Raw genomic sequence first — 12,117 nt, forward strand, 5'->3', positions numbered from 1 at the left:
CAGCCTGAAAAGGTCTTGGAGGAGTTTGCGGCCATTTGACCTTGTCATCCCTCAGGGTGCTCTGGTGAACAGGCGTTCCCCCAGATCCTGATGTACACCCCTTACACACTTATAAGCACCAACCAGGTCCCCCCGAGCCTGCGCTTTTCCAAACTGAAAAGTCCCATGGCTCTCAGCCTCTCATTGTAAGGCCTGTTCTCCTGCCCTCGGAGTATGCGCGTGGCTCTCTTCTGGACTCTCTCAAGCTTCTCTTAAATGCCTGCCGGCTTCTTTGTTGACCTTCACCTTCAGAAAGGAACCATATGCAGAACAAATCTTAGGGCCACACGCTAGACTTTTAGACCACTTCTTCCAGCCGAATCCCCTACCAAGAATTTTGTATTCAAGTGACCTTTGCTGAAGGTTACTGCAAAGCCCCCATACCAAGTGTTCTTGAATCTTAAATATCAGTTTATAGAACCAATCCAGTATTTAAGCAGAGCAGTAATGACACATATAAATCTCATACACTGAGATGAGATCTCTCTTTTCATGTATCAATATAGGGAACTTGACATATGGAGGGAGAGAGGAGGCAGCAGAGAGGAAAAGGGCTTACTTCTGCCCGCAGAGGGATCAGTAACATGGCACAGGACAGGAAAAGGGATGTGCCAGGCCAAGTGGCTTTGCTGCTCATCCCCCATACCATAGGTCAGATCCAGCTCTTGGGCCACAGATTTAGTATCACTGGGGTGGGGACAGAGAGGGGGTGGAAGGAATCAAGAATTATAGAATATACAGTATTTCAGTTAGAGCACCTGTATCCACATTTTGGAACTAAAATCACAAGTATGTCATTCTAGGATGAGTTTCCTGCTGCCTACATTTTAGCTTTGCATATGTTCTTGAAACTGTTATTCAATTAAAGCTTATTAATTAATAAAGCCCTCTGCCAAGGTGCAGAAACAGCTTACCTCGTCCCACTGTTTTTTTCTTTTGATTCTTTAAACTTCATGACAATGAAGTAATATTTGCATAAATGCCATTTGGATTTCTAAGTTTACTTGTTTATGCTACAGCTGATATTTAAACATACTCTCCCCAAATTACCATCTGCATTTATCTGCTCCGTGCTAGAATTCCTTCATTGAAGGAAAGCAATTTTCTACAGCATGTTTCAGTCAGGGTTTCAACCAGTGTTTGGGGTTTTTTCTGTTTTATTTTGTTTTATGTATTTTGGAGGGTTTTTAACTAAAAGGTGTGCTGGTCATTAAGTATAAAATGTTTCTGGGAAGCGAGGGTTATACTCAGACTTACTCTCCCATTTTCTTACTCAACCATCCCCTCAGACCTCTCACAATAGTGACTTCCTTTTTACCTAAGTAAAGTAGCTCATAGCTCACATCAGACTTTATCAATGCTGTTTCCAAACACTAGCTCATTTGAAAATAATATGCACCAATTCCTCTACATATAAATTCCCTACCAAGTCCTAGAAAAATAAGAGTGGTTTTAGGACTTAAGTCTTGTTTTTGGCACAGATGAAAAACTAGCATAAGAAAAAAATTATTAATAGTCTATATCTTCTACAGATTCTGAAAGAAACCTATACCTTCAATACTTACTTTAGAAATAACTGAAAGTTACGAATTTTTTTTTTATATATATCTATACACACACACACACACACACACACACAAAGGGCTTAGCGTGGCTGTCTGTCTGTCCGTAATGCTCTTGGAGCACCCTGATTGGTTGTCTCTGCAGCCAATCACAATGCTTACTGAAACAACCAGAGTGCTTTGCACAGGGAGACACAGACAGATGGTTGGACACGAAGCTGCTGCACAGCTGCATGCAGAGTGGCGGCAGCGTGGGCCGGTGGTTGGCGGTGGTAGCCACCATGTGCAAGCTCCCCCGCCCTGCCCACGGCTCCTGGGAGGTGGTGGTGGTGCACAGCACTCCATCCCTGTTCTCCCCTGCCCACCCCTTCATTCTTGATAGGCAGTTTGCCAGTATGAATATAAAACACCAACATTATAAATTCCTTTGTTACTCCCAATTTATAATTGATATTGCTGGACAAAACACTGTTTTGTTCTGTTCAAAAACATTGTTGTTCTAATCTAATCTAACCCAATGCATGTAATTAATAACTACATCTATGAATGGTTACATTTAACGTTAAATAACAATTTTAGAGATTTAAAAGCATGGCACAGACTTTGCCCAGAGTACCTAAAAAAACCACAAAGCCTACCTTGGAAGGTGCCGGAGTGCTGGCATGCCAGAAAAACAAAACAAAGGCAGGGGGTACATGGCAGGATGCCTTGCTTATGCCCCTTGTCCCTCAACCAAAGTCCCTGCCCCGCCCCCCAAGCCCTTGCCTCCCAGCCCAGGCTCCATGGCTATCAGCAGCTACCCAGAACCTGGGCAGGCTGCAGCGGGGAGGCTGCAAACAGCTGCTGCCTCCCTGCCATGGCCCTGGCCCCAGCTACCTCCCAGACCCGGCCCTGGGCTGCAGGGAGGCAGCAGATACCAGTGATGCTTCCCGCTATGTGCCCTCGCTACTGCTTCTGTAGAGCAGAGTGTGGAACCCAGCGCAGCAGGGCACAAAAGGGGGCGCAAAAAGCTGCCTGCCACTCCAAGCTCCCCACTACCCTGGTCACACTTCCCCTGCAGGTGGGGGCAGCAGCAAAGGGCACAACCCTGCGTGCTGCCCACGCTGCTCCGATGCACACAGGGGAAGTATGACCCGGGCAGCATGGAGTTTGCAGCAGCAGGCAGCTTCTCTGTGCAGCCCCTCTGTGAGCTGCCACTCTAGGTTGCACAGCTGTGCTCCCAGCCCTGCTGCCCTCCCCTGGGCCTTCCGGAGTGCAGCGTGTGTGACCCCACGGTGAGAGAGAGAATGGGGCTGGGGTAGGCACCACCCAGCCAGGGTGGGGTGGGTGTGGCTTGTCCAGGGGTCGGCTCTTGCCACTTTGTACCACTTGTCTGGCAGCTGGTTCAGCTGCTGGGGCCAAGCAGGGGGACGAGCTGCCAGATGAGCAGCGTGCAGTGGTGGGAGCTGCACTGCTATCCCCCGCCCCCTCCAGATGAGCTGTGGCTCCATCCTACACCCTGCCCCACCCCAGCTGGGCAGCACCTACCCCAGCCCTACTCCCTCTCTCACCACGGGGACATTGATCTGCCCCCCAAGCCCCTTCCCTCCCCCTCCCCTCCACCACACCAGACTTACCAGCTGGACACAACTCTCCAAGCTGCCAGGCTTGTGCTCCTCGCTGCCTGCATGCTGCACTGCAGTTGCATGTACGCACAAGCAGTTATCAGCCAAATTATCAGTCACTTAGGCCGATTTCCGATATAGTTAATTTTATTTATATCAGTGCCGATCCAATATCAGACTGATGTATCGGTGCACCTCCAGAAACTGGCCTTGTATCAGGTGTTTGGAAACATAAGAAAAAAAACCTCTATTTTTATTACTAAGGGTGATATTTTTAAATAGAGGCAAAAGGCTCATAAAAAAACCCCCAAAACACAACAAAAAAAATGGCACTCTTAAGTCACTCAGGTGCTTTTGAAAATTCGACCCTGAATTAATAAAAGTCTCTCTTGAATATGAGCAATATTATCATATGCCAAAGATGGAGCAAAATAAAAAACAGCTTAGTATAAATGAATGACACCACCAAATGGATTACCTCTTTGTAAACAATTATTCATTTCTAAGACACTGACTTATATCTCCGATGACAAAGCATTTGTGCAAAGGTCCATATGAAATCAGTGTTCTCAGTCCAGAGTAGAAGATAAGTGTCCCAGACCTGTCCATCTGGAACTTTGGAAACTACAGTAGTTTAAAAGTGAACTGCATTCACTTAAAAGATGCAGAGAGAGAGAGAGAGAGTGTGTGTGTGTGTGTGTGTGTGTGTGTGTCTGTGTGTGTGCGTGTGTGTGCGCGTGCATGCGCACACGCGCACTTTAAGTGCTGCTTCCACAGACTGGAATGGGAAGTGACAGAACCTCTCTTTGCTTTTCTTAACTCCTACCATGTAATTTGACAGCGTAAAACACTTACATTTATATTTTGAAACTGCTTACTATATAAAATCAGTTCCAGGTAGGCAAACTTAGTAGGCAAATTAAAAAACTCATTTAAAGAAATGCCATCAGTACTAAAAACAACCTATTTTCATTGAAAATGTAGTATCGAGTATTTAGTTATTACATGGTATACGATGCTGCCTCCAACTCAGGGGTGAGCAAAATGGCAGATCTGGCCAGTGGCTGAGATATGGCTAGCAGTAATGAGATGATGCTGTGCTGCCTCTTGTATACTGTTTCAGCATGATTTAATGAGAAACTCCTCTCAGGTGTGTAGTGACATTCAAGATGATAATATGAACCTTAGTTCTGAAGTACCCCTATGCTCTGAAGCAGCTTTGCCTGTTTCCAGCAGAGCTGCTAAATCCCAGTGGTCAGTTCCAAACGCTAAATTTTAACCTGTTTTTCCAATTCCTCAAATGCATTATCAACTAGAAACACGTTCAATAGGTTCCAATTAAGGAAGGTCCTATCACTGGGTATAATTCAGTATTATATATAAAACTTCAGCTGATACATATAAATTTGCTAAAGTTTTAATTCAGATTTTGCTAATACACTCTCCTGAAATACAGAAAGGAACATTCCACTCATTAAAGGAAACATTTTTTTTTTTCAAATTCCAACTGGCTTAATACTGTCAATAAAAATGTTAAAATCTTGGCAAACTGGAGGGAAAATGTGTTTATGGAAAGAAGGCAGAGAGACAAGAGGATGAGGAAAGCTACTGACTGTAGTTAAGCAAAGAGGTTGAACCCTTGGGAGCTGAGAGACCTATTGATGATAGAATTGCTTAGCAGAGGAGGTCAAGATAAGTGTTTCTTACATCATCACAAGAGACACTTCCTATCCCTGGACTTTTCTCAACAGAAAAAGCAACATAAGAGCCAGCAAGTATAGTCTTCCTTCCCTTAGTGTTTTCCCCACCCTAGGAAGAGCTATAAAAGGGAACACAAGAGGAAATAATCCTCACCTGACAGAAGACTACTTTTAATTCTTGTATCCTAATGTCCTACAGCAGGGGTTGTCAACTAGTGGTATGCATACCCCTGGGGGTACTTGAGAAGGCCCTAGGAGGTATGTAGGGGCAGGAGAGAAAGGAGCACCACCGTGTACCATCCCACGCTGCTGTGCAGGTACTGCCCACCCAGCTGGATGTGGGGGGCTGGGGGAAGCTTGCACATGGTGGCTGCCACTGCTCTGCATTTGGCCATGCACTACCCCTCATTCTGCACCCGGCCATGTGCCAAAATTCTCCCCCGTACCCAACATCTGGCCACGCACCATCCCACTACCCTGCTCCGTGTCTGGCTGCCGGGGGTACACTGATCCAAAAAGGTTGAAACCCCCCCGTGCTACAATAATAGCATGCTAGGGGGCAGGGAAAGGGGAAAACCTTGCATAAATACAGCCAAATGTTCCCAATCACAGACCTATCTACAGACTGAGTAGTAGCACAGAGAGAAGCAAGATATTTGTGCAAACTTAACTGTTGAAGTTTCTTGGCTCCCAAATATTTTCAGTCACTTCCAAGTCAAAAGATTCCGATATCGACAAAAGCTTAATTATACCTTCAGACCAGAAGTTCATAATAAAACAAACTGCATTGCTTGTAAAACAAAAATTCTTATTTCATTAACTTATGGCTTTAAGCCCTGAATTTCATTTGCTACTTGATGCTGAACCAACTGACTGTGGCTTGCTGCATGAACCACCATCAGCTGCTTAAACTGATTTTAGCATAAATGGAAGGATAAAAATCTACTAAGTTTTCTGTTAAGATGCCATGCAAAAAAGTTTGAGAATCCCTGCTGTAGCATCCCTATCAAGTCTTGTTTTAAGAGCAGGTCAAATTAGTCACTGAAAGTGAGATTCATTACGAATACAGGTCTTTTAGTTCATAATTTACTCCTGCATGACTGTTAGATGCTTTTGGTGTCTGTTGATACTGACTAACAGACTGAACAAAATGTTCTGATTAGATACGGATTTATAGTTCTGTGTTGTACAATATGTCACTTAAGTCACATGGAACTGGTTCTTAGTCAAACTTTAAATAGAAGAACTAAGCTTCCTGTAAGAATGTTTGAACAACTACTAGCTGCCAATCGGAAAACTCCAACACATTTCTACTTGGAAAAACATGAAATATTTTAAAATTCATACTGTGCTGAGCAAGCAGCGAGCTCTCTGCAGAGGGCCATGAAGTCGTCCCTGAGCTGTAGTCTGAAGACCACTGGACTACAGTAATGCAACTTATGGTTTGTAAGTCTTTTCATATATTTCATAGACATTACAGCTGGAAGGGACCTCTCAAGATCATCGGGTCCAGTCCCCTGCCCAAAGCACAGGCAGTCAGCAGGGGTCAAATGATCCCAGCATGATAGGCATCCAAGTATTTCTTAAAGGAATCCAGAATATGTGCCTGCACCACCTCTGGGGGGAGTCTATTCCAGGCCCTGGGGACTCGGACAATAACAAAGTTTTTCCTTACGTCCAGCCTAAAATGGTCTTCCAAGAGTTTGTGACCATTGGACCTAGCCTGATGAACAGATGTTCTTCCAGTTCTTGGTGCATACCCCTTATATACTTATTGGCTGCCACCAAGTCACACCAGAGCCTACACTTTGCCAGGCTGAAGGGTCCCATGTCTCTCAGCCTCTCCTAAGGCCTGCTCTCTTGTCCTTTAATCATTTGCGTGGCTCTCCTCTAGACTCTCTTGAGCTTCTCCACATCCTTTCTGAATTGCAAAGCCCAGAACTGGACACAGTATTCCAGCTGTGGTCTCACCAGGGCCAAGTAAAGGGGAAGGATGACTTCCTGGGTCTTGTTTGATATGCATCTGAAGATGCAGGCCAGAGTTTTGTTTGCTTTGCTGGCTACAGCATCACATTGGTGGTTCATCTAGTGGTCAATCATGATCCCCAAGTCTCTTCCTGATGTGGTGCTAGCTAGTGTAGCAGTGCCGAGCCTATAAGTATGGTGTGGGTTCTTTCTCCCAAGCTAGAGCACCTTGCATTTCTCAGTATTGAATGCCATCAGGCTTTGATCCACCCAACTTGTAAGCCTGCCAAGGTCATCCTAGATTGCCAGCCTATCCTCTAGGGTGGCTGCACTTCCCCATAGTTTGGTGTCATCAGCAAACTTAACCAATCTGCTTATAATACCCAAGTCCAGACCATTTATAAACATATTGAAGAGTACAGGTCCAAGAACAGCACCCTAAGGGACTCCACTGGTTACAGTGTGCCAAGTTGATTTGGTTCCATTAACTATCACTCTCTGGGTCCAGCCATGGAGCCAGTTCCCCAGCCATGAGACCGTGAAGTTGTCTAGGCTCCAATTCCCCAATTTTTCCATGAGGACATCATGGGACACCAGATCAAAGGCTTTCTTGAAGTCCAAGAATATGATATCCACCTCTTCTCCTTTCCTTAAACTAACTTTACCTGTTACGTTGCAGGGCTGTTAATATATTAATATCTTCACAACAGGGTGAAAAATCACATCCTGCTTTGTTGATCCTAATATTTATGTAATGTAATGTAAAGCTCTGTAAAGGGCTATCATTGCATTTTCCATTCTTACATTTTCATTGCTTCAGTTTTCCTTCATTCCCATACAACACTGTCATGGTTACTTTGTACTGTGCACATTTTTCCTTCGTCTATGTCAGTCACAGCTTCTGTTCTGCTACAGAGCCTGGCTAAGATTCAGGATTAGACGGCTCAACATTTTATAAACCTCAGTCTGGAAAGACTGAAATAATGTTGGTTTGTTTGTGACATGTATCCACAGTGTTTGTAGCAATTCCCAGAATTTAACCAGTCAGCTTTGGCAGAGGGGGGAAAAGGAAATAATAAAGTATAGGAAGCAGCTATAGATAGGATGCTACCAAAAGTGTTGGAGGAGGGGGAGGGGCGACGGCAGGGTCTGCTTGCAAAAGGGAGTTGTATTATTAGCACCATTTGCTAAATCCTTGGCTAACCAATTGCTTCTTGTATGTGGCAGCAGAACAACAAGAGATTGAGATGCTATCCAATTTTGCCCAACTCTAACCTGCCTTGTTACAATCTGAGCTTTGAAATGGTTAGCACCTGCAAAAACTGTCCACCCCTACCCATTATTGGCCATACGTAGTTTTCAAAAAACACCCTTAAGAAAAAATATGCAGCTTTGGGTGAGAATTGTCATTTTAGAATTAGGTTCCTGAAAGGCAGAGGATTTATATGAAAAATAAGTTCTTGCCAAACAAAGTGTAAAACTGGCAATCTAAACACCTGTTACTGTAGGTAATAAAAAGAATGTAATCATTTCCATTTTTACATACTTAGACTAATCAATCAACCAAATTAGGGAGTAGAAATTTTCACTATCCTAAATAATCAGTCATCTTGGATAAGTATGTGCAATCTCCTCTCCCCCCCACACATTACTCACTTTTTTAGCTACATGTTCATGATAATAACTTACATTTCCAGACCAGATGCTAATCTAACCCAGATAAATCTTCAGAATTGGAAAACAATGTCTTTAAGCAAGCAAAAACAGTTTTACCTTGAATTAAAACAAGAAAATCTAAGTCTTAATAAAGATATCTTAGGAAATCTCTGTTCACCAGGGCACCTCTTGGGGTAACAAGGAATGATGGTCACAAACTAACAGAGAGCAGATTTAAGCTAGACATCAGGAAAAACTTCTGCACGGTGAGGGTGGCCAAAACTAGGAATGGGCTTCCAAGAGAGGTGATACTCTACCCTACCTTGGGGGTCTTTAAGAGAAGGCTGGATAGGCATCTGGATGGAGTCATCTGAACCCAACACTCTTTCCTGCCTATGCAGGGGGTCAGACTCGATAATCTGCTGGGGTCCCTTTCGACCCTAGCATCTATGAACTACAGGGCTTTACTCAAAATGACTAAGTACAAGAATGAGCATAGCCACAAAAAATATTGTCACAGGGCACTAAAGTATGCCTGCTCCTTTAAGGGCAGGGATAGCCTGGCTAGAGCCTGAGGACCTGGACAGAGCTCCACAGTTGCAGATTGCCTGGGCAGCAGGCTAATGGGGGGATTAGCCTGCACCTGCACCCAGTCAGCTGACCAGAAGGAGTCAGAGCCCTGGGCACATATACGTCCCAGGGCTGGGGCCAGCAGGGGTTAGTTCTCTGGTAAGCTGCCAGGGGAAGGAGCTTCTGCGGTGAAGAACTACCCAGGAATGCTGTGGCTGCTGGATAGACTGTTTACATGGCTAATGAGGCTCCAGGAGTCTACAAGGTACCCAGGGCTGGGAGGCACTCAACACTCAAGGAACAGTTTGGGGTTTTAAAGAGGAAGAGTGTGGCTTGCATTACTTCTATTATGTTATAGCCCAGGAGCTTATATTTATGTTGTTGTTTTTATACTGGTGGACCGAACTGAGGCTCTGGGGAGGGGGAGGGCTCATAGGGGCACAGAGACAGGGCTGCAGCGAGCCAAGCACCAGAGAGGGCGCAGAGACAGGGGGTGCAGAGACCCCAGTGCTGGAAGGCGCAGCTACAGGGGCCAAGGGCCCAGTGATGACAAGAAGTTGAGTTAGACTAAGGCCTCAGCAAAAAAGAGACAACATTTAAATACCACCTGCGAGGCATGGGGCACGATAAAGGGGAGGTGTTGAATATGGCCCATTTCGCACACCCCTAGCCCATAAGACCTGGGGGTACCATAAGACACCTCCTGAGTGTGGGACCCAGTAAGGGGTCCGACAACCCACAGGCTTTAAAGGAGTCTGTCAGGACTGTGACCCAGCAGTAACTAAAGGGCAGTCTCCCAATTCATCATTTATACCAGCAGGACATGGCAGGAGAGATTAGTAGGCGCCCATAGGGCGGACCCAGCATGGTCATGGTGCCCTAGGGACATCATGGCCATCCCTGGGGAGGCTGTATCATGACAACTACAAACAAAACTGCTATAGAGAACACCAATCCCTCTACTTATCTTAAAACAGTCAAACCAACAAGATACAAAAAAAAGGGGTTCAAAGCAGGCACAGATCAAGACCCCCCACTTTAATTCTTTTTTTCAAAAAAGCCACAAGTGTATATATAGACAAAACAAAGTCTATTCTTTAAAACATCAGATAGAATATATACACTAATAAAAATAATTACCTGTTATGTGAAAAACTAAGTTTTTCATATTTGAGTATTTTGTTCTATTTTTATATATTGTCAGTAACAGTCCCTCAATACAAAGATGACAGTCTTCCAGGAGACAGGGAAAAAGTCATCCTGTGAGCCCAGAGATGACTGAAAAAACCAATCCGAGATCTGCATGTTCAACTGCAGATATGGCATACAGTTTCAGTAAGGAGGAGTGGACCCTGGTGATGTCACAACTATTTCCCTTTGTCTCTTGGCTATTTGCCTCCATAGTAAGGTGAATTTGCTCAAAATAGTAGATGTCTTGTCATACTTCACAGACATTGGAGACAATTCAGTGGTCAGGTCTCCCAGGTATTGATGTTAATAATGTACCTCTTCAGATGGGTCTTCAGAGTGTCCTTGTATCTCTTCTACTTGCTAGAATTGTAAGCATTGGCATATTGGGAGTATAGGACCTGTTTTGGGAGCTGGCATCCTGTCAGCATCCTTAAGACATGTCCTGTCCAACAGAGTTGGTGACATATAAACAAGGCTTCAGTGCTGGCAGTGTTTGGTTAAGCCAAAACACTGGCATTCATTCTTCTGTCTTTCCAACTGATATGGAGGATTTTCTGAAGGCATCGCTGATGGTAACATTCCAAGGCTTTCAGCAGTTTTCCATATGCTGTCCAGATTTCACACCCATACAACAGGGTAGGGATGACAACAGCCCATAGACAAAGTCGAATTTAGACCTGATGTCATGATCATTGAAGACATGATTTCAAAGGAGCCCAAAGGCAGCACTTAGCAGATTTTACATGGTACTGAATATTATCATCTACATTTGCATTTTGGGAAAGATGACTAGCCAGGTAGGGGAAATGCTCAACATTTTCCAAGGACTTCCCTCTGTAATCTGGGGAAGAACAACTGGATGGTTTGGGGTAGTATCTCCATTTCTGTGAAGCTGACAGTGAATCCAAAAATGTCATATGATTCACAGAAGCAGCTGAGTGACCTGGAGCTCTTCAACTGAGTGGGCACACATGACACAAATCATCAGCATACTGAAGATTAGCAATGGAGGTGTTGGTCATCTTGGATTTGGAATGTAACTGGTTGATGTTAAAGATATTTCCATCCACGAGATACTGGCTGCTGACCCCAAATGGAAGTCTATTAGCACTGAGATGTGGAAAGCTGTGACAAAGATGGAAAAAAGCCTTGGTGAAATCATCACCAGGAATCCAGGTTTTCCATTTCCCACGGAAAAATGATAAAAATGGGAACTCTGTGTTTTTCTTCAGAGAAAAAGCGGGTTTTCCCTTTTAGCAGAGAAACCTGTGGATTTCCCAGTTTTGCAAAGAGCTCTGTGGGCTGGCAGAGTTCCAGCCTGCAAAAGCCAATTGCAAAAGGTGCAGGAAACAGCATTTCCTCTAAGCAATGTGGTGTGCGTGGCCACACAGGCATGCCTGACAGCACAGCATGAGCAAGCCTGCACAGCAGTGCACACCACACAGCTTAGAGTGAACACTGGTGGGAAACCCCCAACCCTACCCAGAGGGGGAGGAGAAGGAGAGGGGGAAGGGCAGGGCCTGAGGCTTTTAGTCAGACCCAAGGCTTATCTCTGGCTCACTTTCCTTCTGGAACCTGTAAGGTTAGGTAAGAGGGTTTACAGGGGGCTGGCAGGTTGTGGGGCTGGGCTGGGGGTGGAAACTGGCTGGGGGCTGAGCTAGCTGTGCGGGGGGAAGATGCTGGTGAACGACGTGGAGTGCCCAGCTGGCAATACGTGGACTGCACATGGCCCCCAGGAGCTGGCCCCACCCCTGCCTGAGCCCACAGCAGGCAGCAGTGGGGGAGCCGGCTCTGTGCTCCTTCTGCTGTAGCTGCTACCTTTTGGGGGCA

The 12,117-nt window shown here is 45.2% G+C and overlaps 1 protein-coding gene across 4 annotated transcripts in view; it reads right to left on the bottom strand.

The window, feature by feature from the left end:
* CHLSN (cholesin) overlaps positions 1-12,117 on the bottom strand; it is a 195,493-nt gene that overhangs the window by 166,285 nt on the left and 17,091 nt on the right. The gene's annotated exons all lie outside the window — the stretch shown is intronic.

This window comes from Crocodylus siamensis, chromosome 12, assembly GCF_052110815.1.
Source record: "Crocodylus siamensis isolate JL-2025a chromosome 12, ASM5211081v1, whole genome shotgun sequence".
Taxonomy (NCBI): domain Eukaryota; kingdom Metazoa; phylum Chordata; order Crocodylia; family Crocodylidae; genus Crocodylus; species Crocodylus siamensis.